General features: G+C 41.1%; 1 protein-coding gene across 5 annotated transcripts in view; it reads right to left on the bottom strand.

The window, feature by feature from the left end:
• RASGRP3 (RAS guanyl releasing protein 3) overlaps positions 1–27,962 on the bottom strand; it is a 107,509-nt gene that overhangs the window by 64,340 nt on the left and 15,207 nt on the right. Inside the window, exon 1 of one of the 5 annotated variants that reach the window (XM_004765464.3) lies at positions 13,403–13,700. The exons of 3 other annotated variants lie outside the window; for them this stretch is intronic. The gene's annotated coding sequence lies outside the window, so the exon portion shown is untranslated. Of the gene's footprint in view, positions 1–9,212; positions 9,902–13,402; positions 13,701–27,962 lie in introns of those variants that run through there. One more of the 5 variants, XM_004765466.3, reaches the window with a different exon arrangement.

Below are 27,962 nucleotides of genomic sequence, written 5' to 3'. Positions count from 1 at the left end.
ATTTTGACAAAAGCAGCTTTAATGGAGCTGTGGGCAGAAGACTGGTTGGTGTGAGCGGAAGAGTAAATGGGAGATAAAGAAACAAAGACAGCATGTGTAGAATAGGAGTTTAATGACTTTATCTAGAATTGAAGAGAAATTGGCAGAGGATGTGGGGATCAAGGGATATTTTTATAAGACGAGAGATGCCGAAACATTCCTGTACCTGGATGGTGATGATCTTGTAGAGAGAAAGAAGTAAACGACTCAGAAGGAGGAAGGAGTAACCAAGGGGACGAGCCCCTGTTGTAACATGGATGAAGAAAGGAGAACATGGTTGCCAACACAGATAGAGTATGTAGAATTAGTAGGGGGAAGGAGAAGAACATAAATGAGACGGGCACCTGGGTGGCTCAGTGGGCTAAAGCTCAGGTCATGATCCCAGGGTCCTGGGATCGAGCCCTGCATGGGGCTCTCTGTTTAGCGGGGAGCCTGCTTCTCCCTCACTCTCTGCCTGTCTCTCTGCCTACTTACGATCTCTGCCTGTCAAATAAATACATAAAATCTTAAAAAAAAAAAAAAAAAGAACATAAATGAGAGACATAATCATCAGGTTGGTAGCAGTTTATCTAATCTACCTGCTTCCAATAGTCCCAGTTCCCCTTCCTGAGATTTTTGAAGAGGAAAGAAGCAAACAGAGAAACAAGCTCCCCAAGTCCCAGAGGGAGAAGTCCCAGGATGAACTGTCCTATGACTTAGGATCTAAAGATCACTTTTCCTGCCCGTTAAATAGTATGGAGCTAATTCTCTTGAATATTTTTCTAGTCATCAAGTATCTCGATTCTTGCCTGCCAACATGTGATCCTCTTAGATAACAAAGTGTTGTCTACTTACATTGTAAACCACTCAGTTTGGCTTTCTGTGGACCTTATTCTGAAAGACTGGTCATTTTCTGTCTCGTTTTTTGCCCTGGTGCCCATGCAATAGTATTTCATTAAGGGTATTGGATCATCATTAGTTACCACTCTTCAATAGCACTCATGAGATGAGATGGCATGTGTAAATCACCTAGTGTTTTCAAGGCACATGAGAGTAAGATTTGTAACCAACACATATTGATCAGAATTTCTCAACCTCAGTACTATAGGTACTTCAACTGGGTAATTCTTAGTTGTGGAGGTCTGTCCTTGGTTCTGAGGGATGTTTAGCAGCACCTTTGGTCTCTATCCACTAGATCCTGGTGGGACTCCATCTCCAACCCCAGTAGGAACAGCCAGAACTGACTTCATAGGTTGTCAAATATCCCTGGAGGATAAAATTGCGTGCACGCATGCACACGCGTGCACACACACACACACACACACACACACACCCAACTCTGGGGAAAACCACTGAAACAGACTGATGTCTTAACATCAAAATGGAAACTGAAAAAGTCAATCAAACACCTACATTTCTTTCTAGTATCAGAATGTCTTTTTTTTTGTGTAAGCAAAGGGTGGCTATTTGAATTTTTCAGTCTTCAAATGAATCCTAGATATCTTCATCAGCAAGAAGCCTTTGAGAAAAATGCATCTTCTAGACATGCTCTCTGCTTGATTTTTAATCCTTGAGCCAATCAGTGGGTTTTAACATGTCAGAATTTGACTTCATTTACAACATTTCAAAGCTTCCTACGTCTAAGCTTGTTATATCACTCTAACTGACATATTTTGGCCCTTGTTTTATTCCTGTGCTAATCATTTTCAGTTTTATTTTGTTTTTGCCATTTATCATAAGCTGCATTTAATCTTTCAGGAGACTGTCAGAAAATTTATGAACATGGACATTTTTTTTTCTCAATATGTGAATAAAGAGTTCTCTTTTGTGTGGATAGTTTACCTTCTTTCCTCTTGCACACATACCGGCTCTTCTAGAGTCATCCCAGGATGACTCTGTATGGAATGCGTTGCCTCTCCTACAGTTTCTCCTTATAAACCATTCACTCTGTTATCCTGTTCTTCGGCGGAGTCATTATAGGTAGGGAGGGATGAGATGCTCAGCATGAAACGGTTGGAGGTGATTTGTTGTCATACCTGCTCAGTCGTTTCCTGGCAAAGAGTTTATGTTTCTGGGTGTCAGTTTCTTCACATTCAGAGGTCTGTCCTTGGTTCTGAGGGATGTTTAGCAGCACCTTTGGTCTCTATCCACTAGGTGGATATCCCTTCTCAGTAGGAACTGAGAAGCTTTAGGTTTGCCAAGTCAATAACGGACATTGCCTCAAAGGCTGTTTTGTGGACGGGTATGGTTGCTCCATATGGCAACAACTTTTGAGAATCAAGAAGTTCTCAAACAGCTTCTCATTTTCATAAATAACCCAGTAAGAGCCAGCCATGAATTGTGTTCATCCTTCTTGAATTGTAGCCTTTCCTTTTGGCAAAATAAATGTATAAAGTTCATCTCCCTTGTGTAAAATACAAATTTTGCACAAACAAATATTGAACTCCAGTTAAAAATATGACTGAAGAAGTATTTTGAAATGAAGTGCACTGCTGTCTGCAACTTATTTTGGGGGGGAAAAAAAAGGATGAACCAATGGATGGATAGAAGAACGGATAAGTGGGTAGATGTGAAAAAGCAAACGTAGTAAATTGTTAATGATAAAATTGAATTGGTGGCACATGGATATTCACTATATAATTCTTTCAAGTTTTTTTGTTTGTTTGAACATTTTCACACAAAAGTGTGAAAAAATTCCTCCCATTATTTTATTTTATTTTTTATTTTTTAAAGATTTTATTTATTCATCTGACAGACAGAGATCACAAGTAGGCAGAGAGGCAGGCAGAGAGAGAGGGGGGAAAGCAAGCTCCCTGCTGAGCAGAGAGCCCCATGTGGGGCTCGATCCCAGGACCCTGAGATCATGACCTGAGCGGAAGGCAGAGGCTTAACCCACTGAGCCACCCAGGCGCTCCTCCTTCCATTATTTTAAATTCACATCTTTCAAAACTTTAGTGTTTGGGGATTTGATGAATAAGTCATGTTCATTAGCCTTTATGATTTTGTAACTATTATCAGCTGTAAACTAAAGTGATCTCAGTTACCAGTCTGTCCAAGTGGCTCCTCTATCCCCTTCAACATTTTAGATGTTATTCTGGCTGTTTCCTAACTTTTGTTAATGACTTTCTTAAAATGGGACACTCAAAATTACTTCAAATGTTCCAAGTCTGAAAGTTTTGTTTGAGGAAGATATTTTTTTGGATTTGTATCCACACATCTCTTACTAATGAAAAACCAGGCTGAATTGCTTTTCAAGGACTCCCTACACTATATTAGTTATTGGTGTATTCATATGCTGGTAATCCAAATTTTCCTTCTTACCCCCCTTTACCCTCATATCTAATTGATCTCCAGAATTACCAGTTTACTTTTTAAGTACTCTGAAAAAAAAAAAATACTCTTCCACCTTCTCCATCACTATTGGCTTGGTTCAAACCCATCTCTGGAGTCTTCTATTGGTTTGGTACTTTTTTCCAAAAATATTTTTGGAATATTTTTTCGACTTATTCCCCTCATTGCCTCCAGAGTTTTTTCCAGATTACAAATATATTCATATCACTTCTTTGGCAAGCTATAACAAAACTTATAAGTTATTAATTATTTGAGATGTATTAATGACCTCATGGGTTTTTCAAAAGATAACTTATCTTTTAGAAATACACACCAAAATAGTTACAAGTGAAATGATTAAATGACTGAGATTTGTGTCAAAACTAATATGGAAACAAGAGAACATCTGTGGGACGCCTGGGTGGCTCAGTTGGTTGGACGACTGCTTTCGGCTCAGGTCATGATCCTGGAGTCCCGGGATCGAGTCCCGCATCAGGCTCCCAGCTCCATGGGGAGTCTGCTTCTCTCTCTGACCTTCTCCTCGTTAATGCTCTCTCTCACTGTCTCTCTCTCAAGTAAATAAATAAAATCTTTAAAAAACAAAAAACAAAAAACAAAAAAAAACCAGAATACACATTCTTAAAAAAAAAAAAAAAGAGAACATCTGTGGGGATAGAAATGACAAGACTGGCCATTAAAAATTGTTATTCAGGTAATGAATATCATGGGGGTTCATTATATTATTCTGTCTACTTTTGTATACGTTGGGAATTTTCTATAATAAAAAACTTTTTGGAGGGTATGTGCTATGGTGAGTGCTGTGAAGTGTGTAAACCTGGCGATTCACAGACCTGAACCCCTGGGACTAATAATACGTTATGTTTACAAAAAAATTTTAAAAATTTAAAAAAATAAATAAAAAGCTTTTTAAAGACTTTCAATGGTCCTCAAAAACATCTAAATGCTTTGGGCGCCTGGATGGCTTAGTGGGTTAAAGCCTCTGCCTTCAGCTCAGGTCATGATCCCAGGGTCCTGGGATCAAGCCCCGTATGGCATCAGGCTGTCTGCCCAGCAGGGAGTCTGCTTCCCCATCTCTCTCTCTGCTTGCCTCTCTGCCTACTTGTGATCTCTGTCTGTCAAATAAATAAATTAAATTAAATTAAAAAATCTAAATGCTTCAAAAGGGTACACACTACCCTTAGCCATCAGAACCACCTTATCTTTGGACCTTTTCTCCAGTTCCTCCTCTCACATGTACCCTCTGGTTCAACTGTATCAAATTACATGTTCTTCATGGAAAGTAGACTTTCTATTTTTTTAAGGTTTTATTTATTTATTTATTTGTCTCAGAGATAGAGAGAGAGAGTGAAAGAGGAAATACAAGCAGGGGGAGTGGGAAAGGGAGAAGCAGGCTCTCCACTTCGCAAGGAGCCCGATGCAGGGTTTGATCCCAAGCTCCTGAGTTCATGACCTGAGCCGAAGACAGATGCTTAAAGACTGAGCCACCCAGGTGCCCTGAAAGAAGACTTTCAAAATATAGTTTTTTCTCCTTGAATAGTGATTACTTATCCTTTTATACCTAGTTCAAATGTCACCAGTCCAAGGGAAACTTCTTTGACTCAGCCAGATATATAGACATCTCCCTTTTGCCAACTTCCTTCCATAAGACTCTACACAAGTCCCTTTTAAAGACCAAGTATTTGTGTGTCATGATTGTCATAACAGTTTTTAAAAATATTTATATGCTTAACTAGGTGGTAATATCCTGTAAGGTAAAGTCTGTGCCATTATTCATGTGTGTAACAAGCAACACAATGTATATGTTTAAAAACACTTGCCAAATGAATTGTATGAAAATATATTTGGGGTCTTTTCTCCTTTCTTACTTTTGTTATGTAAATGTAAGCTCTGGCTTCTACATAAGAAGTCTCATAAACTAGGCCATACTTACTGATGTTTTGATAACTTTCGGTTGACTAAAATTTCCGTTATTGAGGATTAAAACTCAAAACAGTTTTCCAAACATACTGGCCTCTCTAATAGGAGAGAATATTCCACATAGTTGCAGAGTTTAAGGCATACACATTTCTCAGTCATCCTTATAGTCAGAAAGATAAAACCTCAAATCTTACACAATAAAACCACCATGACTGACTTAAGTCAACCAAAGTTCCTGCAGCTTCCAAGAGAGGGTGAAGGAAATATTTCTTCTAAAACCCCAGAGAATTAAAATAGCATGAGATATGTTCCACTGGTCCTGCTTCAAGGTCTGCTTCGTCCTTTTATCTATTTGTAATCATGGCCCCAAGACACAATTTATTAAGTGAGTATGATTGCCTCGTTTGATGCCAATATTATGTCACTTCTTATAAAAACCAAATATAATTTAAAGCAAACTGTCATTGCTGGCTAATCATCCAGATCCTTCGGTCATGATCTTTTTTATACCTGTCATCATCTGAGATAGTGTTGTGATTTTCAAGCATAGCCAGAGGCTTGGCTCTGGAAGAGAACCCAGCCCAAGGTTCAGAGGACCAGAGTCGAAAGAACAACTCAACAACAGAAACAGAATGAGTGCATTCTGGGTAGAGGCTAAGAGGCGACTGCAGGACGTACTCATGAATCCAGAGCCCTAGGAAGTTTTTTTTTGTCATTTAGCAGCATCCCTCTAATGGAAACGGCTATGTATTGAGCATGACATAATGTTGGTTGTGTGTAAGCCAGCAAAATCCAGACTCCACAGAAAGGCTACCCTTTCCACAGTGAGCAGCAGTTTTTAACATAAATATAGTGAGAGACATGTGAAGCTCAATAGAAAAAGTATGTACTTTGTTTACGGGCAAACTAGGACCAGAATCCTGGCTTTGCTACTCGCTGGCTTTGACCTTATGGAGGATACTTGACCTCTCTGAAATTTAGTTTTCTCTTCCATAAAGAGCATCAGTGATGAAGTTTACCTCTGGGAGTTGTGAAAAGAAATACCCGTTTCTTTCCTCTCCCAGCCGCAGATTCTGTTTAGATGCTAACTACAGAAGGAAAAGAGAGATGGATTCATCTTAGAACCTGAGTGAGCCAGGAGAGAGAGACAACAGAGAAATTTAGACGGAGCACTGTCCTTGCCATAAACAAACAAGGATCTGCAAAACATCCTGTCAACTCATATGATTTTGAGTGGCAGGCATTCCACGCATACATGAAATACTTTCTACTTTTGAAAAGCAGAACCGAAAGGAAAGCAGAATCCTAAGTTCAGTCAAATTGAAGCCAGGGTATGATTTTTCCAGAGCCAAGTATGGAAACTATACTCAGTTCTTCTATTTTAAAATGGTTTTAAATTCTTGAATCGTTTTTGAGCTTCAGGATTCTATATTAACTTGAGATTTGAGAACATTACTCCTTGATAGTCACGGGCAAGTTGATAGAGTATGGCTGGGGAAGGCTGTTTGTCCTTCCTAGCTCCTTGACTCCACACCCAGAAAGTTCTGTCAAACCAGTGTGTCAATTCCTAAAAAGGAACAGACCCCCAGGTGGTACCTTCCTCAAGTGAACTCATATACAAGTCTCCAAGGAAAATTGGTTCAGCTCATTTTGAATTGTTAGTTGAAAGGAAAATTACTAATCTCTCAAAACAAAACAGATGATTAGCTAAACAGCCTTTTTTTCCTTCTTTCTCCCTCTCTTTCCTTTCTCTCCTTCCTTCCTCCCTCCCTTCCTCTTTCTTTCTTTCTTTCTTTCTCTCTCTGTCTCCCTCCCTCCCCCCTACTTGCTTGCTTGCTTGCTCGCTCCTCTGATTCCATGACAGATTGATATCCTCTTTGCTTGAATTCTTCTCCAGCCCCTTGACTTCCTTCTGGCCCTTTCATCAGTTGCTAAGGTCGCAACCACAGTACAAAGACCTTGGCTGTGATTTTTGAAACAATGAGGCAGCAGCAAGGTAGTAACTAAAGTGAAGTTCTGGAATTAACGACGAACCTTTTTCCATGTTATTTTCCCCATCACTAGTTCTCTATCAAAGGCCGTACCCAGAACACATTCTCTTATAAACACTTACAACACAAAAACAAATCAAGGACACAATGATCTCGGCACGGGTCTTGGAATATTTTGTGGGGTAGGGACACGTCCTTTTAAAGCAGCACTAAATTAAGCGTAAAGATAGGACAGCAGTTGGAATAGATGAGCCTTCAAAAAATAAAATGACCAATTTGATCCCATGGAAACTTCCAAGATGATGGGGTACCTGCAGTTACATGAATCATTTGTATAATGACTTGAATTCTCCAATTACAAGAGGGATATCAGGTTTATATTACTTCCTACTCTACACACTGAAATCCAGGACACTAAGGGTTTGTTTGTTCTGGGCTTTTTTTTTTTTTTTTTAAAGATTATATTTATTTATTTGACAGAGATCACAAGCAGGCGGAGAGGCAGGCAGAAAGAGAGGGGAAGCAGTCTCCCCGCTGAGCAGAGAGCCCGACGCCAGGCTCGATCCCATGACCCTGAGATCATGACCTGAGCTGAAGGCAGAGGCTTTAACCCACTGAGCCACCCGGGTGCCCCATTGTTCTGTTTTTTGTTTTAAGATTTTACTTATTTATTTGAGAGACAGAGAGAGAGAGAGCAGAGGGAAAGGAGAGAAGATCCCAAGCAGACTCTGCACTGAGCACAGAGCCCCCCATGGGGCTTCATCCCATGACCCCAAGATCATGACCCAAGCTGAAACCAAAAGTTGGACACTTAACCAACTGAGCCACCCAGGGGCCCCCAGGACACCAACCCTTGAACCTACCCTTGAATCTACCATTTCATTTTCTTTCTTTCCCGCTTTTAAAAAAATGTTCTTTCCCCTTTTGTCCTCTTGAGAGGTTCAGAAAGTTCTGATTATTACAGTAGTTACTAAGAAAAACATTCTTTGAGTCAATTCTTGAATTAAATGTTTTTCAGGATTTTTTTAATTCAAAGAAGGCTACCTTTCACATTCATACTAAAAAAAAACAAAGGAGGGGACAGCTTTAGAAAGAAAGACTGTAATGGCTATTACTGTCAGAGGGCGGTTCCCTTGCTTTCCCCCACCCCCACCTGTAAGTCACAGCCATTAAAATGTGCAGCTACATTGTAAAATCATCAGGCATTGGGTGCTGTCATTTTTATGACCTCGCCAACACACAGATAACATTGTTATACAATGAACTGGGTGACCATAACAGAAAACGGACTAGTAGTGGAGATGCTCAATTATCCTACCAAGCTAGGGCTCTTGAGGTAACTTTGTGGAGGCAAATAGTCCCAGTGGACCCTGTTCCTAGTAGTCAGATTTATACATTTCCCATGGGAGTCCAGGTATTATAACCAGGAGGATTCCAAGGCTGCTGACGGTTTTGTGGGATAATGGGAGTGGCATGCTGAACAACAGGCTACATTTTTTTGTACCTAAAACGAACACATAAACAAAAAACCCCAGATCCCTTATAGAAGTTGAATATTATATCATGCCCTAGTTAGTAGGACCCCAACTTAATCATACTGTGTGTGCAGAGGAGGAAAACAACCACTAAGTTCGTTTAGAAATACTGCACAGATACACTCACTGACGTGCACAAGACGGTGCATTCTGAACCAGTCTCCCCTTTACCCTTTGCCCACCAGAAATAATACAAATTATGGCACTTTTGATCACAGAGGACAATTCTCTAGCTAGTACTATTCAGAGTCAGAGGACACAGGATTTTGTGGACCTCTGCCAGGGACTGATTCCCTGTCACACTCACTTGGCCTCATTCTCAGCTTCCTCACGGCGAACCGTGGTGATGATGCCCTCCCTCTCTCACAGGATTGTAGCAAAATGCAAGCAAGTGCCTTACCCCAGAACATTCCAGTAGAAATGCAGGAGTTGGTCTTCTAGATACTCCAAATGGACTCAAGATCAAACACAGCAAACCTACACAGACTCAGAGATGCTACTGTGATCATTTACAACGACGAAAACAAACAAACAAAACTCCAGACTTTCAAATCCATCAGAGGAAGGGAAGAAGGGAAGGGGACTTGCAAGTAGGGGAACAGCTCTAGCGACTGTAAATGCACCATCAGTACAAAGGGGAAGTGGGGCCCAGGGGAGGGAACTCTGCTAACAGGGTCTTTGGAACACACCATCTGGAAAAAAAACAAAGACACAAAGCCGACCAACACGGTATCACAAATTTTGTTTCCTCATCCTAAAAGCTCCCAAGAAGATAACCAAACACTTTTTTATTTTGCTTTAAACTGGATCTGGAGTATAACTTACAAACTCTGCAGTGATTTTGAATCTGTCTCATGTGTCTCTGTTTATCACACGGGACTGTTCCCACTGCCATGGAAATAAGCCATTCCCAGCAAGAACTGGAGGTAATTTCCTAGTGGTTCTGGTTTAGCAGACTGTTTGGGTCACTTCTCTGGAGCTGATTTAGAAGCATCGGCAGGTGATAAGTTGATTAAAAATTCCCCTTTCTTGCTGTAAATAGCTTGACCTTCAGAATGCGTAATCTTGCCATGTAACAGCCTTGAAAAAAAAATGCAAACTTTCTCAAAGACATCCATGACTGGTCTCCAGACTTAATTTTCTTCCTGATTAAGCACAGGACCCTTCTGCTGTCTATGTATCACTCAGTCCTCTTTCTCATTACCAGCCCTAATTTGGACATTTAACGACAGGGAGGAACCAAATTAAATTTTTAGAAGGGTTCAAGAACTATGGCTTTCTTTCTTTCTTTCTTTCAGATTTTATTCATTTACTTGACAGAGAGAAAGAGCACAAGCAGGGGGAGCAGTAGGCAGAGGGAGAAGCAGGTTCCCTGCTGAACAAGGAGCCCCATGCGAGGCTCGATCCCAAGACCCTGGGATCATGACCTGAACCGAAGGCAGACTCTTAAGCAAGTGAGCCACTCAGGTGACCCAAGAACTATGTTTCTTTAAGGACTTGGTCTCTGTCTGGCCGATGACCCAGAGAAGCTTCAGGTTCCTGGCCCACAAGTGAAGAACCATCAGTCTTTAGCTACGCGACAGGTGCAGGGGGAAGAGTGTACCTGGGGCCAGGGCCAGAGCCCACAGCATTTCCTTGGACAGGGAAAAGCAGGCCTCTCCTCCCGCACCTCACTCCCCCCAGCCTCCAACCTCCCCTGTCAGGCTCAAAACCACAGGAGCAAACAGAACCACAGGAGCAAACAGAACCGCAGGAGCAAACAGACGGAAGGACTACATTGTTTCTATGCATGAGGAACACCCACCTGCTGGGACAACCAGCCTTCCAGGTGGAATAACAGCGAACAGGTCTGCAAACAGTGTTATCACCACAAAGCCAGCTATTGGGGTGCGGCAGGGGTGGAGCAGCTGTCCTCCAAAGGAAAGGAGTGACAGGAAAAGCTGAGGAAAAGGCCAGAAAGGGCAGGGACCATGGAGTGCTCCAGCCTAACGGGAAAGCTCCAACTTGCCGTTCTTCCCAATGGGAGAGCCATCCCTGAACTACTCGCAGTGAGAAAAACAAGCTGCAGGTCAGTGATCTGAACAGCTCAGGCCTGGACGGTCACAAGGGGAAACCTCGCCCTTCCTGCCCGGGAGCAGCGTCCGAAAGAGCCTTCCCGCGGGGTGTGTGCGGTGTGTGTGTGTTCTGTGCAACTGAAATGGTCTCGTTTGCATTCAGTTAAGCACTTCATTAAGCATTACGCTTTTAAGCGTGAATGTGTGGGATCAGTGTATGTGTTCCATGCTTTTTTTTTTTTTTTTCATGTGTGCAGTTTCTGGAGTCAGATCCAGGAGCCGCTTCTGTCTGTACCATGGACTGCCCAGCAGCCGAAGGGGACCCTGAGGCTTCAGGTTCTCCGTCTATAAAACTGAAATGATGATAGCTAGTACACAGATGTATTGTGAAGGTTATATAAAAATGAATACACTTGCTTAGCACATCATTTGGCAGAGTAAGTGCACGGTAAATGGAAGTTATAATTATTAGGATTAATGTTATAATCATAAAATAATAATAGTGGCGGAAGCCTTGAGCCCTCTTTGTTGGCTCTGCAACAAAGTAGCTCTTTGACCCAGATAAATGTGTTATAATTTTCTCAACTTTGAAATGGATGGTACATTCTAGAATTTCTATCCAAATCTAAAAGTCTGTGACTCTATCGGCATTCTTTTGGCATGTAAAATAATTATTCATTAGGCTGTTAATATTCAAGGTAGCATGGGGTTTTTCAAAATCATCTGTGGGCCTTGAAAAAATCAGCACTTGAATAATTCAAAGGATACCCTGTCAATGAGACCCCCCTCCCATTTTATCGTGGGTGTCTCTATTATCCTGGAGACAAAATTTCACCTGATAGTTCTTTTCCGCGATGCCTGCAGTAAAAGCGAAACTAAACCATGAGCAAACTCCCCTAAAAAGTGGCCCAGTGGGCAACCCTGGGAGCCAACAGGGCAGTCACTGAGCCACACGGCCACGGGCTAAATCAAGGCCCTCACATAAATGGCATAAAGAGGAATTTTTTGCTTGTTGAACTTTCCAGGTCTTGTAGACTCTTCTACATTTTAAGGAGAAGAAGGGGAGAAATTTCCCAGTGCCAGACTAGCCCCATTTACAGATGGGCATCTGAAAGTGCATTCGTCCCAGATGTTTGACTGATGTGGTACCCAAGACCGGCTGCGCCAAGGGAAACCGCCACAGGCCCAGCGTGCTCTGGTCATTTTCAGTCCATCCTCTGCCTCCCATGGGTGGAGGGGGTGTGGGGAGAGCAGAGCTCCCTCCCTGCAGGGAGCAGAGACGGCAAGACAGCTGGACCCCTTGAGCCTATCTGACCATCCATCAGTCATCTGGGGGAAACAAACTCACTTTGAATACCCTGTGCTTGTCTCAAGCAAAACAACTGTTTGGTAAGAACCGAATCCAAACAACCTGCCCCTGCCTCTCTTCCTAATGTCCGGGCACTCCAGAAAAAGGAACTTGTTTGGTTATCTCCCCCAGGGCTCTGATTCAGAGGCCTGTCACTTCCAGAGGTTTGCCTCACTGATTCCGGGTTCTGTCCTCTCCCTTTCCCCTTTTCCTTTCTTAAACATTCTGGCTGGTGACGACCACAGAAAGACGAAAGTCCCTGAACAACAGCCCCATTCCAGCATGGTGCCTGCTGTGCTGCTCTCCCCAGAGTAAGCTCCAATCAGCCGAATGAACCCGAGAAAGAGAGAACAGGTCTGTTACTTGGAAGCCGGCTCTCAAGCCCCCAGAGCTGATAATCAGCCACAGGCAGCACTTTCATCACCCAGGTCATCGACAAGGAGGGACACTGAGCATCATCAAAACGCTAACTTGCCCTTATCTAAAGTCAGGAGGACCAGGGGGTGACTAAAAAAATTAGCTTTAAAGTAATGAGGTTGAATTAGCTTGTTCCCGAAAAGAGCTACAAAATGTATCTTCAGTGAGTTGGAAAGCATGCCTGAACTCAAAAAAAAAAAAAAAAAAAAAAAAAAGCTTCCTTATCTAAATCTCCATATCATTATGTTAGTTTTCTATATTGCAGATTGTTATACACCGTTAAATGAGATCGTTTCCCAAGCTGACCGATCAAGTGAGACATACACCTTTCTCAAAGCACTATTTTTTTCAAATTTCAATGGCGAAATCGATTCAAATCCAATCCAGTCATCCATCCACTTTATTGTAAGCTCCCTTTTTCATAACTTGAATCTTGGCTTTGAACCTAAACACCAGAGACCATAAAAATCCCAGACACCAGGAAATCAACTCGTAGCTTCCTAGGTAGGAATCAAGCAAAACACCTTATTCACCCTTAAAGTTAGAATAAAACACTGCTGCAAATGACAGATTCTAATAATAATAATAATAATAATAAATCAGTAAAAACGCAACTGGCTATTAACAACAGATAACATAAAATACCTCCTTGAATGCCAAATGGAAACCAAGATCCAAATTAAAATTTGTCAGTGCCTTGCAAAACACACACACACTCTCTCTCTCTTTCCCTCCCTCTCTCTGTCTCTCAAAAGTTCTCCAGTTACTTACTGGGGCGGTTCCGACGTCCTCCTCACATCGGCACCCTGCCTGTCCGGCTGCCAAGTGCTGGAGCATGCCTCGAGCAGCTGTTTCCTTCAAGCTGCGGCTCTGTGTCTTAACCAGTCACATGCGCCTCCTGATAAATACTGCTGCCGTGCCAGGAGGTCAGAAACTGAAGATCATTATTCTCCTAATTCGCAAGCCTCATAACCCCTGAGCTGGCTCAGCCATTTCATTAGCACGCAGAGCGGTGCATTCCACAATTTGTTTTCTTTCAGTGGCAAACCCCAAACAGCTGATAAGTCACCCTGAAGGGCAGGTCACTGCAAGTGGAAAGTTGATGTGTATGTGGAGGGCGGGGGAGGGGTAGGAAGGGGTGTGGGGAGAGGAGCTGCAGTCCCTATGGTCTCTCATCTCATCAGGTTTTCACTGGGGTTCTTGAGCAGCAGGAAGAAGGAGACGCAGCAGGTGGAAACCATGCTGCAACCGGGTGCCCCCAGGGTCCATCAAGATGCTGCTCCATCTTGGTTTTCTCTGCTCAGCGTCCAGGCTCCGGTTTGTGGGAAGAGCTGTTTAAGACTGGGCAGCCTGGGCGCCTGGGTGGCTCAGTGGGTTAAGCTGCTGCCTTCGGCTCAGGTCACGATCTCAGGGTCCTGGGATCGAGTCCCGCATCGGGCTCTCTGCTCAGCAGGGAGCCTGCTTCCTCCTCTCTCTCTCTGCCTGCCTCTCTGCCTACTTGTGATCTCTGTCTATCAAATAAATAAATAAATAATCTTAAAAAAAAAAAAAAAAAAAGACTGGGCAGCCTGTTGTGAGGAAGGCGGACTAACCATCTCAGGATGTTTAGGTTTAATTTCGAAGGCCAGGGCTTCTGTGCCAGGCGATGCTGAGGGGCGAGTGGGTGAGGGTTAAGGAAGACCATTATCTTCGTCTAGAGCCAGTGGAAATGACTTTCAGGTAACCTGAGACTGAGCTTCCGCACACTATAGTTATCTGTTGGAGCGTATCAACATTTGGGGGGCACCGCAGAGCCGTTGAGACTATCAGCGGGGAATCAAGAGTGGAAACAGAAATGATCACAAGATGTACAGGCCACTTTACAGATGTGCTGCTGCCCCCTTTGGTGCTAGGAAGTTGAACCGACCTGCTGTTTCCTGTGCGACTCAGGAAGGTGGCAGATGTTCTGGGAGCCTTGTTGAATTCATACTTCTCACCTGAGCTGATGTTTCCCCTCTCCAAGGAAAGCCTGTGGATGCTCTGACTTTGGATAGCACCTGACTTCTTATGCCACCTTCTAACAGCAGAGCCCAAGCAGGCTAGAATGTAGGTATGACAGGCAGTGAGCTATTTGGCAAACTGAACATCCAAAAGAGATTTTAAGAGGCTAAAATGCCCCGGGGGATTTCTGCACCATAATGAGCCCGTTAAACTGTCAACCTTGATTTTTAGTAAGTGAGATATTACTCAACAGAGGAGCTTGTGTGGGCAATCTTCCATATCTGGGTTTTGTCTCATAATTATTTACAAAATCAATCAAACCAGAAGTTTCCCTCCATACAGAGGATAGAGTGTTTTTTTTCCAGAATAACAACAACAACAACAGAAGACCAAAACCCCTCAGTCTTACCATTCTTTCAGGGGACTAATTTGTTACCAACATGTGAGTGACCAAAGTGTAAATAGAAAAATGTTTTGCAAGCTGCAAAACATACCCCTTTTGTTCAAAGTTAGTAATACAACGAAACTACAGATATTAAAATACAATGTGCTAGAATATGTCACCTTCCTAACCCTTTTTCCTCGTATGACAATCATGAATCAGAAGCAGAAAGGGAGGCCTACTGAAGACTGGAAATGTTATTTGGATTTATTTATACTTCACACTTAACAGTAATGGAAACTTTGGTGATCTTGTGGCATCCATCAATCACCTTATTTGCAACTGGTGGTGTTAATTATTCTGATGATCCATTGCATACCACATACTTAATGAGGCAGAGGCTTCTGGAAACCCTTCAATGAACAATGAAAAAAACAGCCTCGGGAAAGGTAAGCATAGAAATTCTCTCATTCCTTTGGGAGAGAGGAAGGGATGGATTCCAAATCATACATATCAAGGGAACTGTCCACACAGATGAAGATCCTGGGCCTTTCTGACAGCGTCCAGGAGTGTCCCGGAGGTTCCAAAAGACCCTTTTCTAACCTTGCAAACAAATGGAGAAATCCCTCCTTTGTGTCCCAAACACCTACAGGGACCAATCTTCTCCTTTAACTCCAAAAGAAGTGCCCTCCTCCCACCAAAGGCTACCCCCACCTCGGCCCCAACTTTCTGTCTCACCTTGGATCCTTTGCCAACCATCACGCCTTCTCTCCCTGTCCACTTGCCCTCCTCATTATCTAAATATGTTCACATTATTTTTACGTCCTAAAAACAATCTTTTTTGATCTTTTGCTTCCTTAATTACTGCCCTAACCTACACATTCCCAGCACAGGTGAGCTTCTAGACACACTTCTTGTGTCGCTCATCTTCACATCCCATTTATCCTGAGGTTGGCTTCCAGTCTGCCTCTTCCCACAACTTCACTGAAACTCATTTCCCCAAGTCACCAAAGACCAATGCTATTGGACACCTTTTTGCTTTTATCTGACTTGACCTCTCTGCTGCACTTGACCTCAGTGGCCAAGCACTCTTTAATGTGTTCTCTTTGGGCTTCTGTAAAATTTCATTCCTACCTCCTTCAGCCTCCTACATGGACTCTTCTAATAGAGTCCTGCTCTATTAGAGTTATTTATTATTATTAGTCCCGCTGCTCTCACATGTAAAAATCCCCTCTCTTCTTCATGTTTTCTAACAGCTCCCATATATCTTCATTTATTACTGAATGACTGCAGTAGTTTCCTGATTAGTTGTTCTGTGTCCAAAAGCCTGTCTCTGACAAAAAAAATTTATTTTGTTTTATTTTTAAACTTTTGTACCATAAGCCTCTCCAAAACTATGGTAGAATCTCAGGCATCTTTGTATTCCCAGAACCTAGAACAAGGCTTAAATCCTTCTTTTGTACATTCTGTTACTGTTGCATTTCTTACTCTATGTTATAAGTAGGTCTTTTTTTTTTTTTTAAGATTTTATTTATTTATTTGACAGGCAGAGATCACAAGTAGGTGGAGAGGCAGGCAGAGAGAGAATGGAGGAAGCAGGTTCCCCGCTGAGCAGAGAGCCCGATGCAGGGCTCGATCCCAGGACCCTGGGATTATGACCTGAGCCAAAGGCAGAGGCTTTAACCCACTGAGCCACCCAGGCGCCCCTATGTTATAAGTAGGTCTTAATGTGTCTATGTCCCATTCACACTTTGACAACCTTAAAGAAAGCCTGTGACTTCCTGATTTTATATCCTGCAGTGCCTCATCCAATGTCTGACCTGTAGGAGACACATGGAAACAATGCTGAATGAATAAATGAATGATTAAAAAGAAAGATCTTCTGTTTACTCCTCTCAGAAAAGATGATAAGAAAAGTAACAGTAACTCATGTTATATTAGACCATCAAAAAATCTTAAGTAACGTCCCCCCACGAAGAAAGTATTTTCACCACATTCTATGACTGCATTGTAATACAACTATAAAATAATTGCAAAAGTATAAGTCAAAGAAGAACCAAGCTCTTGGAAAATTTTTATGACTCTTCTTTAAGAAAATAATTGATTGGAAAGAAATCAAAAGGGCAATCACAGAATGCTTAGCAGGTCTCAGTAATGAGAATACCATATCCAATACTGTAGGTAGAGCCAAAAGAGTTAATGAGAAGCAAACTGACCCAAGGAGTTGAAAAACAACGGATCAATAAGCATGGGAAAATGCCAAAGTTATTAAGAAATTGTTTCCAAAGAAGTTTTTTGTCCAAATTACTTACACAATCAAGTTATCCTTGAGTTTCAAGCCAAGGATAATTCCCAGGCTGTATTAAATGTTCAAATGAACAAAAGTAACAGAAACCTAACATAATACCCCAGACACAAAAGCACACAAACAAACCACCGATAAGGCATAATAATGGAAACCACAGACTAACCTCACATATAAACATAGTCTGCTAGAGAAACGTAAAAAAACTGTGAATATTAAGGAATGCATCAGTATGATGATGTGATGGTAAAAAGCCTTTGAATTAGCACAAGAGGTACTCTTCAAAAGTCTTTTGATAAAATTTAGTATCAATTTTTTTAATTAATAAAATGGAGTTAGGAAAATTTTTCTTGGCATGATAAAGATGATCCCAAACCAAACACAAGTGTCATATAGTATAGTAGTAGAGATATTAAATGGTATATTAGTAGAGACATTAAAATTAAATTGAGAAACAGGGAAAGGGTGCTCGTTGTTACTACAGCACTGTTTCCGTCATTCAAGCCCTTGCAATCAGACAAGAATAAAAACAAACAAGCAAACAAACAAACCAAAAAACTAAAGAAGAATTAGGGGAAAGCAAGAGACAAAATTACCCAACTTGCATATGTTATAATCATTTACTCAGTAGAATCAACTTTTAAAAATGTTTTAAATGATTATAAATGCCAGTGAACAATCACAAAATCAAATTAATTGGGTTTCCCACGTCACAGCCTAAAACTGTTAGAAAAATCATGGGAAAAAAAAAATTTCATTCAAAATGGCAACAGTAATAAAATTTCTCGGAAAGACAAGAAAAGTGAAGAAAATATAAAGGAATTTATAAGTTTACTGAGAAAATAGGAAATCTTTTTTTTTTTTTTTAAGATTTTATTTATTTATTTGACACACAGAGAGAGAGAGTGATAGAGGGAATACAGGCAGGGGGAGTTGGAGAGGGGAAAAGCAGCCTTCCTGCTGAGCAGGGAGCCTGAAGGGAAGCAGGGCTTGATCCTAGGACCCTGGGATCCTAACCTGAGCTGAAAGCAGATGCTGAAGGACTGAGCCACCCAAGTGCCTCAGAAATATTTCAATAAATGGAGCATTCTATGATTTTCCAGGACTGGAAGACTCAACATTGTCAAGCTGTCGATTCTTTTCTATTTAATTAATACATATAATTAAATTTTGATTAAAATGCCAGAGATTTTAAACAACAGGTCAAAAAAGAAATTCTGAAGTTTATGTGAAAGAATAAAAAGCTGAGAATGGTAAAGAAAATTTCAGAAAACAAGGCTAGTCAAGGGTACTAGGTATTAAGTAGGCTGAAAAATCAAGAATTAAAAGTTTGATTCTGGAGCCAAAAGAGGCAGACCAATAGCAGAACAGAAAGCCAGAAATACAAAAACAAGTACTATATTAAAATGTTTATTCGTTGGGGTACCTGGGTGGCTCAGTGGGTTAAAGCCTCTGCCTTCAGCTCGGGTCATGATCTCAGGGTCCTGGGATTGAGCCCCGCATCAGGCTCTCTGCTTGGCAGGGAGCCTGCTTCCCCCTCTCTCTGCCTGCCTCTCTGCCTACTTGTGCTCTCTCTCTGTCAAATAAATAAAATCTTTAAAAAAAATGTTTATTTGTTAAATATGATATTTAAACCCAGGGGAAAGAAATGGACTATATAATGACTGGTTGGATAGTTAAGTATGAGGAACAATAAATTATTACCAATTACTAAAATAAAATAAAAATCAATTATTACCTCACAAAAATAAAATCAGTTATTATCTCATACCATACACAAACTAAATGCCTAGTAGACAAAGGAACTAAAAGTGAAAATAAGACCCCACATAAACTTGAAGAAAATCACGTGATTTTTTTTAACATCTTAAAATTATTTTAATTTTAATTATTTTAATCATGACTAAATGCTTTTACCATGAAAATTATTTTAATTATGATCACAAAAGTGAAAACCATTTAAGAATGTTTTAAATATTTAAATAAGTAAAAAGTAAAATGTCAAAAAAAAAACCCACCATAAACAAAATTAAATCACGCATGACAGAATGAGATTAAAAAATGAAGCCTCTGCCTTCAGCTTTAAATGCTTTAATCATCTACACAAAGAGGAGAAAGCCATAAGAAATGTGATCATGAAAAAAGACCCAGAGCTGCAATGTCTCACCTTCCCCTGATTAGGTAAGACACGTTTTCCTAAGTCTCAGTTCTCCACCTTTCTGTGTCTGGACTCCATATTGGACAGCAAGTCACTGGACGTGGTGGAACGAGCAGGTTCAGAGGACATGGGAAGAGGAGAGAAGTATGGTCTTGCTTGAGCACCGTGGGTTCAGAGATGCCCGGATGGGCCTTTATGTCTACCTGAGATACTCCCTTAAGTAGAAAGTCCCAAATGGTTTCCATCTTATGCACACATGGTCAGAGAGCAGGAAGGTCCTCTGCCAACTGCCCCCACAGGAAGCTGCCATTCACTTTGTGCCAAACTCCTACTCCAACTTGGTGGCCAAACTCCTACTCCAACTTGGTGACACACCACCTCCTGGTCGATTTGAGGTACTAACGCCATGCTGCATCCCCAGCCCTACCTGCCTTTCTTTTCTTTTCTTTTTCTTTTTAAAGAATTTATTTATTTATTTGACACAGAGAGATCACAAGTAGGCAGAGAGGCAGGCAGAGAGAGAGAGGAGGAAGCAGGCTCCCGGCTTAGCCGAGAGCCCGATGCGGGACTCGATTCCAGGATTCTGGGATCATGAACCGAGCCGAAGGCAGTGGCTTAACCCACTAGCCACCCAGGCACCCCCCTACCTGCCTTTCTTTTCAGCGGACCTTTCACACATTACTTTCTTATTTCTACTGGGTCATGTCTTTCTCAGATACATACGCTTCTTTCTTGTTTCTTCCAACATTTGTCTAAGTATCATGGGGGATTTTTCTCTCCCACTCTTGTTCGTCCCCTGTATTTCCCCTTGAGCCAAAATAACCCCCTAGACACCATCAGTTCTCCTAAGAGTTGTGCTAGCCACATGTCTGTAACAAACAGAAAAAATTGTGAAAAGAAAATCAGAGCGTGGAGTTCTTAATCTCTAAAGCCCTTGAACAAAGCAAACCATTGTCAACAAATAAAGAAATATAGTGTCTGCTTTCAAAGTGCATTGCATTTAAGGAGTCACCAAAGCACGTGACAAAAATCTCTGCTCTCAAAGCTGAGTCTCTCTTGGAGAAAATAGGACATGCAGAGACCCATACATAAGGAATTCTAATTATAATATATCATAACACTTAATACCTATTAATATTGTACCATACTAATATAGTATTAATAATATATAACAAGCTAACATCTGTGCAAAATACTCATTTAATTCTCACAACAATGCCCTAAGGGGATGCTATTATTACTATGATGATGACCTTTAATGAGATTAACTAGCCTGCCCCCAGCTAGTAAGCAGCAGAGAGAGAAAGAGAGAGAAATACAAATGCAAACAAACCCAGATCTCTCTGACTCCAAACCTTCCATGTTTACTATCTCCACCCAACCAAATGATTTAGGGTCCATGGAAGTTTTCATAGACTTGCTCGTCTTTTTCTAATTAAACCTGCTCGCACTCATGCACAACGGCCAGGTCAACTGTATTGCACTGTGGCGTCTAATGACTGGCATTACCACAGCAGTTGTAACCGACCAATTCATAAGTGAACCTTTTGGTACAAGCCATTCACAAACTGGGGTTGGGCTGTATAAAAGTAAAAAGGTGGCTGAGTCAAGGGGACAACCTCTACCATAGGCTGCAGAAGCTTCTCCCACACCCTGTCTGGGCATCGTGCCCCCTTTCTTCAGCATCTCTGGACAAATTCCCAAATTTCTGGACAAATCAGTTACATTTAAAAATGGACTTCCTCTGTTGGTCTCTTTCTTTTTCGTGTATTTTATCTCTTTTCTTTCTTCCTTTGTGTTAAATTTCATTTGTTTTTTAAAAACACATTACATATTAATGTGGCATTTACTGAATCTAATTCATTTACATTTACCCTTATGGAAGATTCTTCTCCATCTAATCAGCTTCTCAGTCTGGGCTAGATTTCTAGCTGAAGCTGGATTCGTTAAACATGAGATGGAAGAGTTAGCATCCATGACACAAATCACCTCGCTTAGCATAATTACTTAATAATAATAATAATTACTTACATAATAAATAAATAAAATAGTAAATAAATATTATATTAAATATAATAAATAAACAAAACAGTTTTATTTCTTTTTTTTAAGATTTTATTTATTTATTTGACAGACAGACATCACGAGTAGGCAGAGAGGCAGGTAGAGAGAGGCGGGGGGGAAGCGGGCTCTCTGCTCAGCAGGGAGCCCAATGCAGGGCTCGATCCCAGGACCCTGGGATCATGACCTGAGCAAAAGGCAGAGGCTTTAACCCACTGAGCCACCCAGGCGCCCCTTATTTCTAAACCCCGATTTGACAGCAACTTGCACTAATCTTTGAAGATCTTACCCCTATAAACCACAGACTAGTGGTCAAACTAATCTGATATAAGTCTTCTAACATACCACTGCTGCTTTCCAAATTTAGTTCTTTTTTTTTTCTTTTTTTAGACTTATTTATTTGAAAAAGTATGCGTGTTGGGGAAGAAGAAAAGGGAAGGTGAGAGGCAAAGGGAGGGGAGAGAATTTCCAGCACACTCCTCACGGAGCAGAGAACCTGGTGCCGACTAGATTCCAAGACCCTGAGATCATGACGTGAGACACAATGAAGAGTCGGCAGCTTAACCCACTGAGCCACCCAGGTGCCCCCTCAGAATTGTTTTAGTTCTTCAAGAAGTTGCTTAGGGGGAAAGAAAAAGCTTCCTAAGGCTGCCTCTGTGCATTTTTCTGAGAATCATTTAGTGTGCAGAAAATAATAGAAGGGCAGTTTCAGATTTATAATTTCCTTTCTATTCAAGTTTCGGCATCATTGCTGTTTCAAAGGAGAAAATACAAAGCTGCTTCAGGGGAAATGAGGCTAAGAATATATTTTTAAAAAATTTTCTCGAAATGTGTGATTGCTAAATGCATGAGATGGGCACAGTTTGCTCTTTGCAGGAATCCTAGGAAAAGCACTGTTAGAAGCTCCAAATCCTTTTTCTCATATGAGTATTTGAGACTCTCCTGCCTTCTCCCCACACTCCTACATCCGCTCCACTCTGAGTCTGCTGACCTGCACTGGGTTCATACCATAGCCCACCAGTCTTGGCTGGAAGATGATGCTCAGGGTACACTTTCTGAATGAAGGAAGGAACTTTTACACCATGGCTGTGATAATAAAATAGCCATCTTAATTGATACTAAATCCATTCACTAAAATTGTGCAAGCGGGTATCCCCCACTTTTTGAAAGTTCAAGTTAGGCTACTTCACTTTTACAATGAAAGAGCTGCATTAGTACCGGTTTTGGTTAACCAACAGAAATTTTAAAAAAGATGACAAGTGAAAATAATGTTCCCCACTTGGCAGTGAGCCCTCACAGAGGCAGGGCGCACCCCAGAGCCACGTGTGTGGCACCGCCCCCATCTCTGGGGGAGAATGTGGTGCCACCAAGCTCCTTTCCCAGGAACTACACTGAGCATCTCAGTATCAAGCCCCCGTAATTTTCAACTGTGTGAGCATCTGTGCTTTTCGTGGATTTATTTTGTGCATCTATTAGTAAGATGTGATAGCAGAAAAGTCTAAGAGAAGTTATTTTTTGGAGTGTGGGCATGCTCAAAAACTTTTCCACACAGGGGCGCCAGGGTGGCTCAGTTCTTAAGCATCTGTCTTCCACTCAGATCAGGATCCCAGGGTCCTGGGATGGAGCCCACATAGCTGGGGGGTCCCTGCTCTGTAGGAAGCCTGCTTCTCCCTCTCCTACTCCCCCTGCTTATGTTCCTTCTCTCATGGTGTCTCTCTGTCAGATAAATAAATGAAATCTTTTTTAAAGTCCCATATAAATTAATAATAAATTATTAATGTAAACAAATTGTTTTATTGCTTTATGTCATTTTGGCTTACACAAAGTTTCATAGGAATGCTCTACTGTTGAATACCTGGGGAAACCTGTACTAATTCTTTTTTTTTTTTTTTTTGACAGAGAGAAATCACAAGTAGGCAGAGAAGCAGGCAGAGAGAGAGAGAGGAGGAAGCAGGCTCCCTGCTGAGCAGAGAGCCCGATGCGGGACTCGATCCCAGGACCCTGAGATCATGATCTGAGCCGAAGGCAGCAGCTTAACCCACTGAGCCACCCAGGCGCCCAAAACCTGTACTAATTCTAAACAATGTCCATGTTCTACATGATCACTTCCGCTCTTCACTCTAGCTATCCCATTATCCAAACCCAGCTAGCTGACTGCAAGTCCTGTTTCTCAGTCCTTGGTGCCAAACTACTTGCTCACGTTTTAATCCAACCATCACCATCCCTAGGTTATAAACCTGTGAGGATTGAGCTTCTAACTTCATTTCCATATCCTTTCCTAAAGTATCATTACCTTTATCACACACTTCATTAAACATCGCCATGATTTACTTACACGGTGTTTGCTCCAACTTTTGGCTGCAGTCTTGGGATTACTTAGGACCTTTGTGTATGGAAAGCCTTTGGATAAGATATTCTTCATCACGACTGCCCGGGAGAGCACAAAGGCAACCACAGACAGAGCAGGAACCTACTGAGTAATAAGGCTCTAAAAGTATTGCAACCAGATTTTCTGATTTGTAGATCAGAGGGGGTAAACTAAGAAAACACTTTAAGAAACACATAAAAATGGGGTAGGAAAATTTCCAGTTCTCCTTCATGTTTTAATTAAGCAGGGAATTTTTGTTCTCAGGGCTCATCTTTGTGTTGCCATTCTAATTCGTGAAAAGCAGTAGATTGATGCATGCTGTGTCCAAACTCTCAAACTGAAGGGCAGGTGGAGGGGAGGGGTCAGAACTGAGAGTGGGTGTTGTTTCTTTAAAACAACCGTGGGAAGTAGGAACTTTGCAAAGCTTCTTGGCTGGTGGAGATAAACACATGGTAGTGGGAAATCAATGCAGGCGCATGCGGGCTAAAACAGCTGAACAATACTAGCCTACGTGGTATTTGACAGGTACTGAATGCCTATAAATTCTTTTTAAATTTATATTGTAACCGGTCAGACTAACTACTTTATCAATGGAAGAATAGTCTTGTTTCCTTTTGGAAAATAGGAAAAGCAGGACTCCTACGTTTCTCTTTGTACTTTATAAAATATATACATTTAAAAAGCAATAATGTTCACTGTAGCAAATCAAATGATACAGAGATAGACATACAGAAAAACTTAGTAACCTATCCACTTCCATCTTGCCAAGATGACATACACCTATGGAAAATGTATCTCATATATATGTACATATATAAGGTTCTAGTTTTCCATTAAAAAAAAGTCTGTATTTGGGGTGCCTGAGTGGCTCAGTGGGTTAGAGCCTCTGCCTTTGGGTTGGGTCCTTGGGATCAAGCCCCATGTCAGACTTTGCTCCGCAGGCAGCCTGCTTTCTCCTCTCTCTCTGCCTGCCTCTCTGCCTACTTGTGATCTATGACTGTCAAATAAATAAATAAAATCTTTAAAAAAAAAAAGTCTGTATTTTATTTTTTCCCTTATCATATCATGGTCATGTATATGGTCAGTAACAGAGATTTAACTTATATTTTTCAATAGCTGTATACTTCTCCACAGCAAAGTTATATCATACTGTATTCACCCTATTAATGAACATTCATCATGCTCTCAGTTTTGTGCTAGTATAAAATGTTGTACTGATTATCCTCACCCATACACCTTTAGTTTCTGGTGTTTTTCATTCCATGGTAGAGATATCCAAAACTGGGATTATTGGGTTTGCAAAATTACTCATTTCACTATACAGTCTTAGTTATTTTCCCAAAACTAACTTAAAATCAGTGCAAACATCAATGACCTTAAGAAGACCAGTAAATATCAACTTAGAGGATCAAGATTTTAATCTGAGAAGCATTAAAATTTCCTTCCAGATTTATTTTCCATCAGGTATATTAACTACATCATTTATATTGAAGATATTGACTGGCTTTTCACAAGCAATAGTAAGTTTTTAAAACCAAAATGTTTTAATCAAGTCGACTCGAAATGTGTCCAAGTTAAAAGTTGGAGCCTGTTTCCCTCCAGCTAGTCTTTATTATCTTCACACACCAAAAATTCCATAAACTCTCAAGCCCATTCCGACTGCAGAATCAATTGCTGATTAATTTTTTAAAATTATGAGTGAACGTGAACGGATATGTTATGAAGAACGAAAATGTGAATGTTGGACTAAAACTGATTCACTGAACTTTCAAAGAACGCAGCGGGGCTAGTGCAAAAATGGGTCAGAAACTCCCTTGTTTTGATTTTATGCTCTGGATTTTGGTCTTAGTAACTGAAGAGCCCACTATCGTCTCCAAGAGACAGGAATGGGCCCTGCTGTCCAAACACACGGCTAAGCGTACACACTGTCTACAGCTCTACTCCTCCTGGTTTTCTAAAACTGCCTCTTCAAAATTATATGGTTTTTCCATGACATTTGGTTTGGGGCTTTGGAATGAGAAGTTAGGCAACATTTTTCTATATTTTTCACAGCATATATTTTCCAACTAATATGGCTACAGCCACCAACATACTCTAAGATGCAAGCGACCAAGCATAAGGTTCCTTGCCCTCAGAAAAACTTGGTTACAGTCAACATAAATTCAGGGAAATTTGTTCACATTACCAAAGCATTCTTTGTTTTAGAAATCTACTCGTCGCAGGATTATAAGAAATGTGTGCACCTCTGGTGCATTAACAATGGCATTCAACCAACCAAAATTTAGCTCATATTATTCAAGAGCACATTTATTAAGTAAAATAAACATGAGTCCCATTTTGGACCCAACTTACTGGCCCAGATGGACTGTGTCCTTTCCTTCAGAACACAAAAGTGGGCAAGTAATTCTACGCTGCCTGTGATGGACAGGCTATTTCACAACCCCCACCCCCCAGAGGGCTTAAAGTAACCTGCTAAAAATAGCCCCTCAGGGCTCATATTAGCCTCCTTTGCTGAAGGGCCAGGTGAAAATATAAATTGCTTGAAATACGTCCTGTATTCGAATTCCATAGGAACTACCATTAGCTGAAAATCCCCACTAATCCTCCTGACAATTCCAACATTAATAACCTTTTTCTCTTTTAACCATTTTTCCAAGCCAGTAGGAGAGGCAGTGTTGTTGAGTGTTGAGGACTTGGACACGCTGGGACAGTGGGATGTCAGGATTCTCATTCCCCCATCAGCCACTCACCCACTGAGTAAGCTTAACCCTTTCAGGATAAAATTCCTCAATTGCAAAAAGCCAATGATAATACCCAACTCAAAAGGAGGCTATATCGGTTGGGAATAATGTGCTGTATTTCAGGATGTTCTCCTATAAAAATACTCAGCAAGTACACAAAAATATATGTTAAGACAAGCTCAGTGAGACACTGGTAATCACACCAGAAAAACAAAAATAACCTAAAAAGAAAAGGAGATTGAGGGGCGCCTGGGTGGCTCAATTGGTTAAGTGTCTGCCTTCAGCTCAAGTCATGATCCCAGGGTTCTTGGATCAAGTCCCACATGGGCTCTCTGCTCAGCAGGGAGCTGCTTCACCCTCTCCCTCTGCCTTTCCTCCTGCTTGTGCTTTCTCTCTCTGTCAAACACATAAATAAAATCTTACAAAAAAAAAAAAAAAAGAAAGGTAGGTTGCTAAAAATAATCACAGTGCATTAATTCAATGCTATACACATTATGCAGCCAGTAAAAGGATTAAATGGGAAGATGGCTTTGCTGTAAGAAGTGGAAAAAGCAAGCTGCAAAAATCACTAAGTATAAATGATTATTGTTTTAAGCCAGAAAGAGCCCTCCACTATGTGTTTAGTTCCATTTTTATCATAATCCGGTATGTTTTCAAATACGTAGAAAATATCTACGATGATATCAAGCAAATATCCACCCTGAAGAAAACAAGAGGGTGGCCAGAGTTGCTAGTCTTTCCTTTTTCACACTATTCACTTTTGATATTGAATACATTTATGTATCATAAACCTGTGCTGTTTTTACAATTAAAAATTGAAGACACTGAAGAATGCAATGAAAATTAATCACCGTAAAGCACTTGGCTCAAGGCCTAGCGGGCTTTGATGAATGGTGATTATCACAGTTAATTCTATCCAGAAACCACAGAACTTCCTAAGTAAAATGAGGGTATGGAAAGCAAGCAGACCTTGGTAAAACAGCAGCCAGTTCCGCTCGAGTGTGACCCTGATCCGTTTACTTTTTTCAAGTGACTGTTTGTGATCTCGATGTGCTGATAGCTTCCTGGGTACCGCCATGAGTCAAGACAGCAAACAGTATACTTGCAATAGGCACCTTTTATTATATGTCAATTACGCCTCAACAAAATTGTTTGAAAGAGAAAAAAGTGGAGCTAAAATTTTCAGCAGTAATAAGACGACGGATGGGAAAATGAGATCAGAGTCAGAGGTTTCTAAGGTCTTTGTGTTATTCGCAAGAAGTTGTCCATGTGAAGACATTAGCATTAGGCTTTGTTACATCAAAAGATGTCTTTAATGTGCAAATGCAAGAAAAGA

Source organism: Mustela putorius, unplaced genomic scaffold, assembly GCF_011764305.1.
Source record: "Mustela putorius furo isolate JIRA1106 unplaced genomic scaffold, ASM1176430v1.1 tig00000281_pilon_pilon_pilon, whole genome shotgun sequence".
Lineage (NCBI taxonomy): Eukaryota > Metazoa > Chordata > Mammalia > Carnivora > Mustelidae > Mustela > Mustela putorius.
This window is presented reverse-complemented; position numbering and strand designations above follow the sequence as displayed.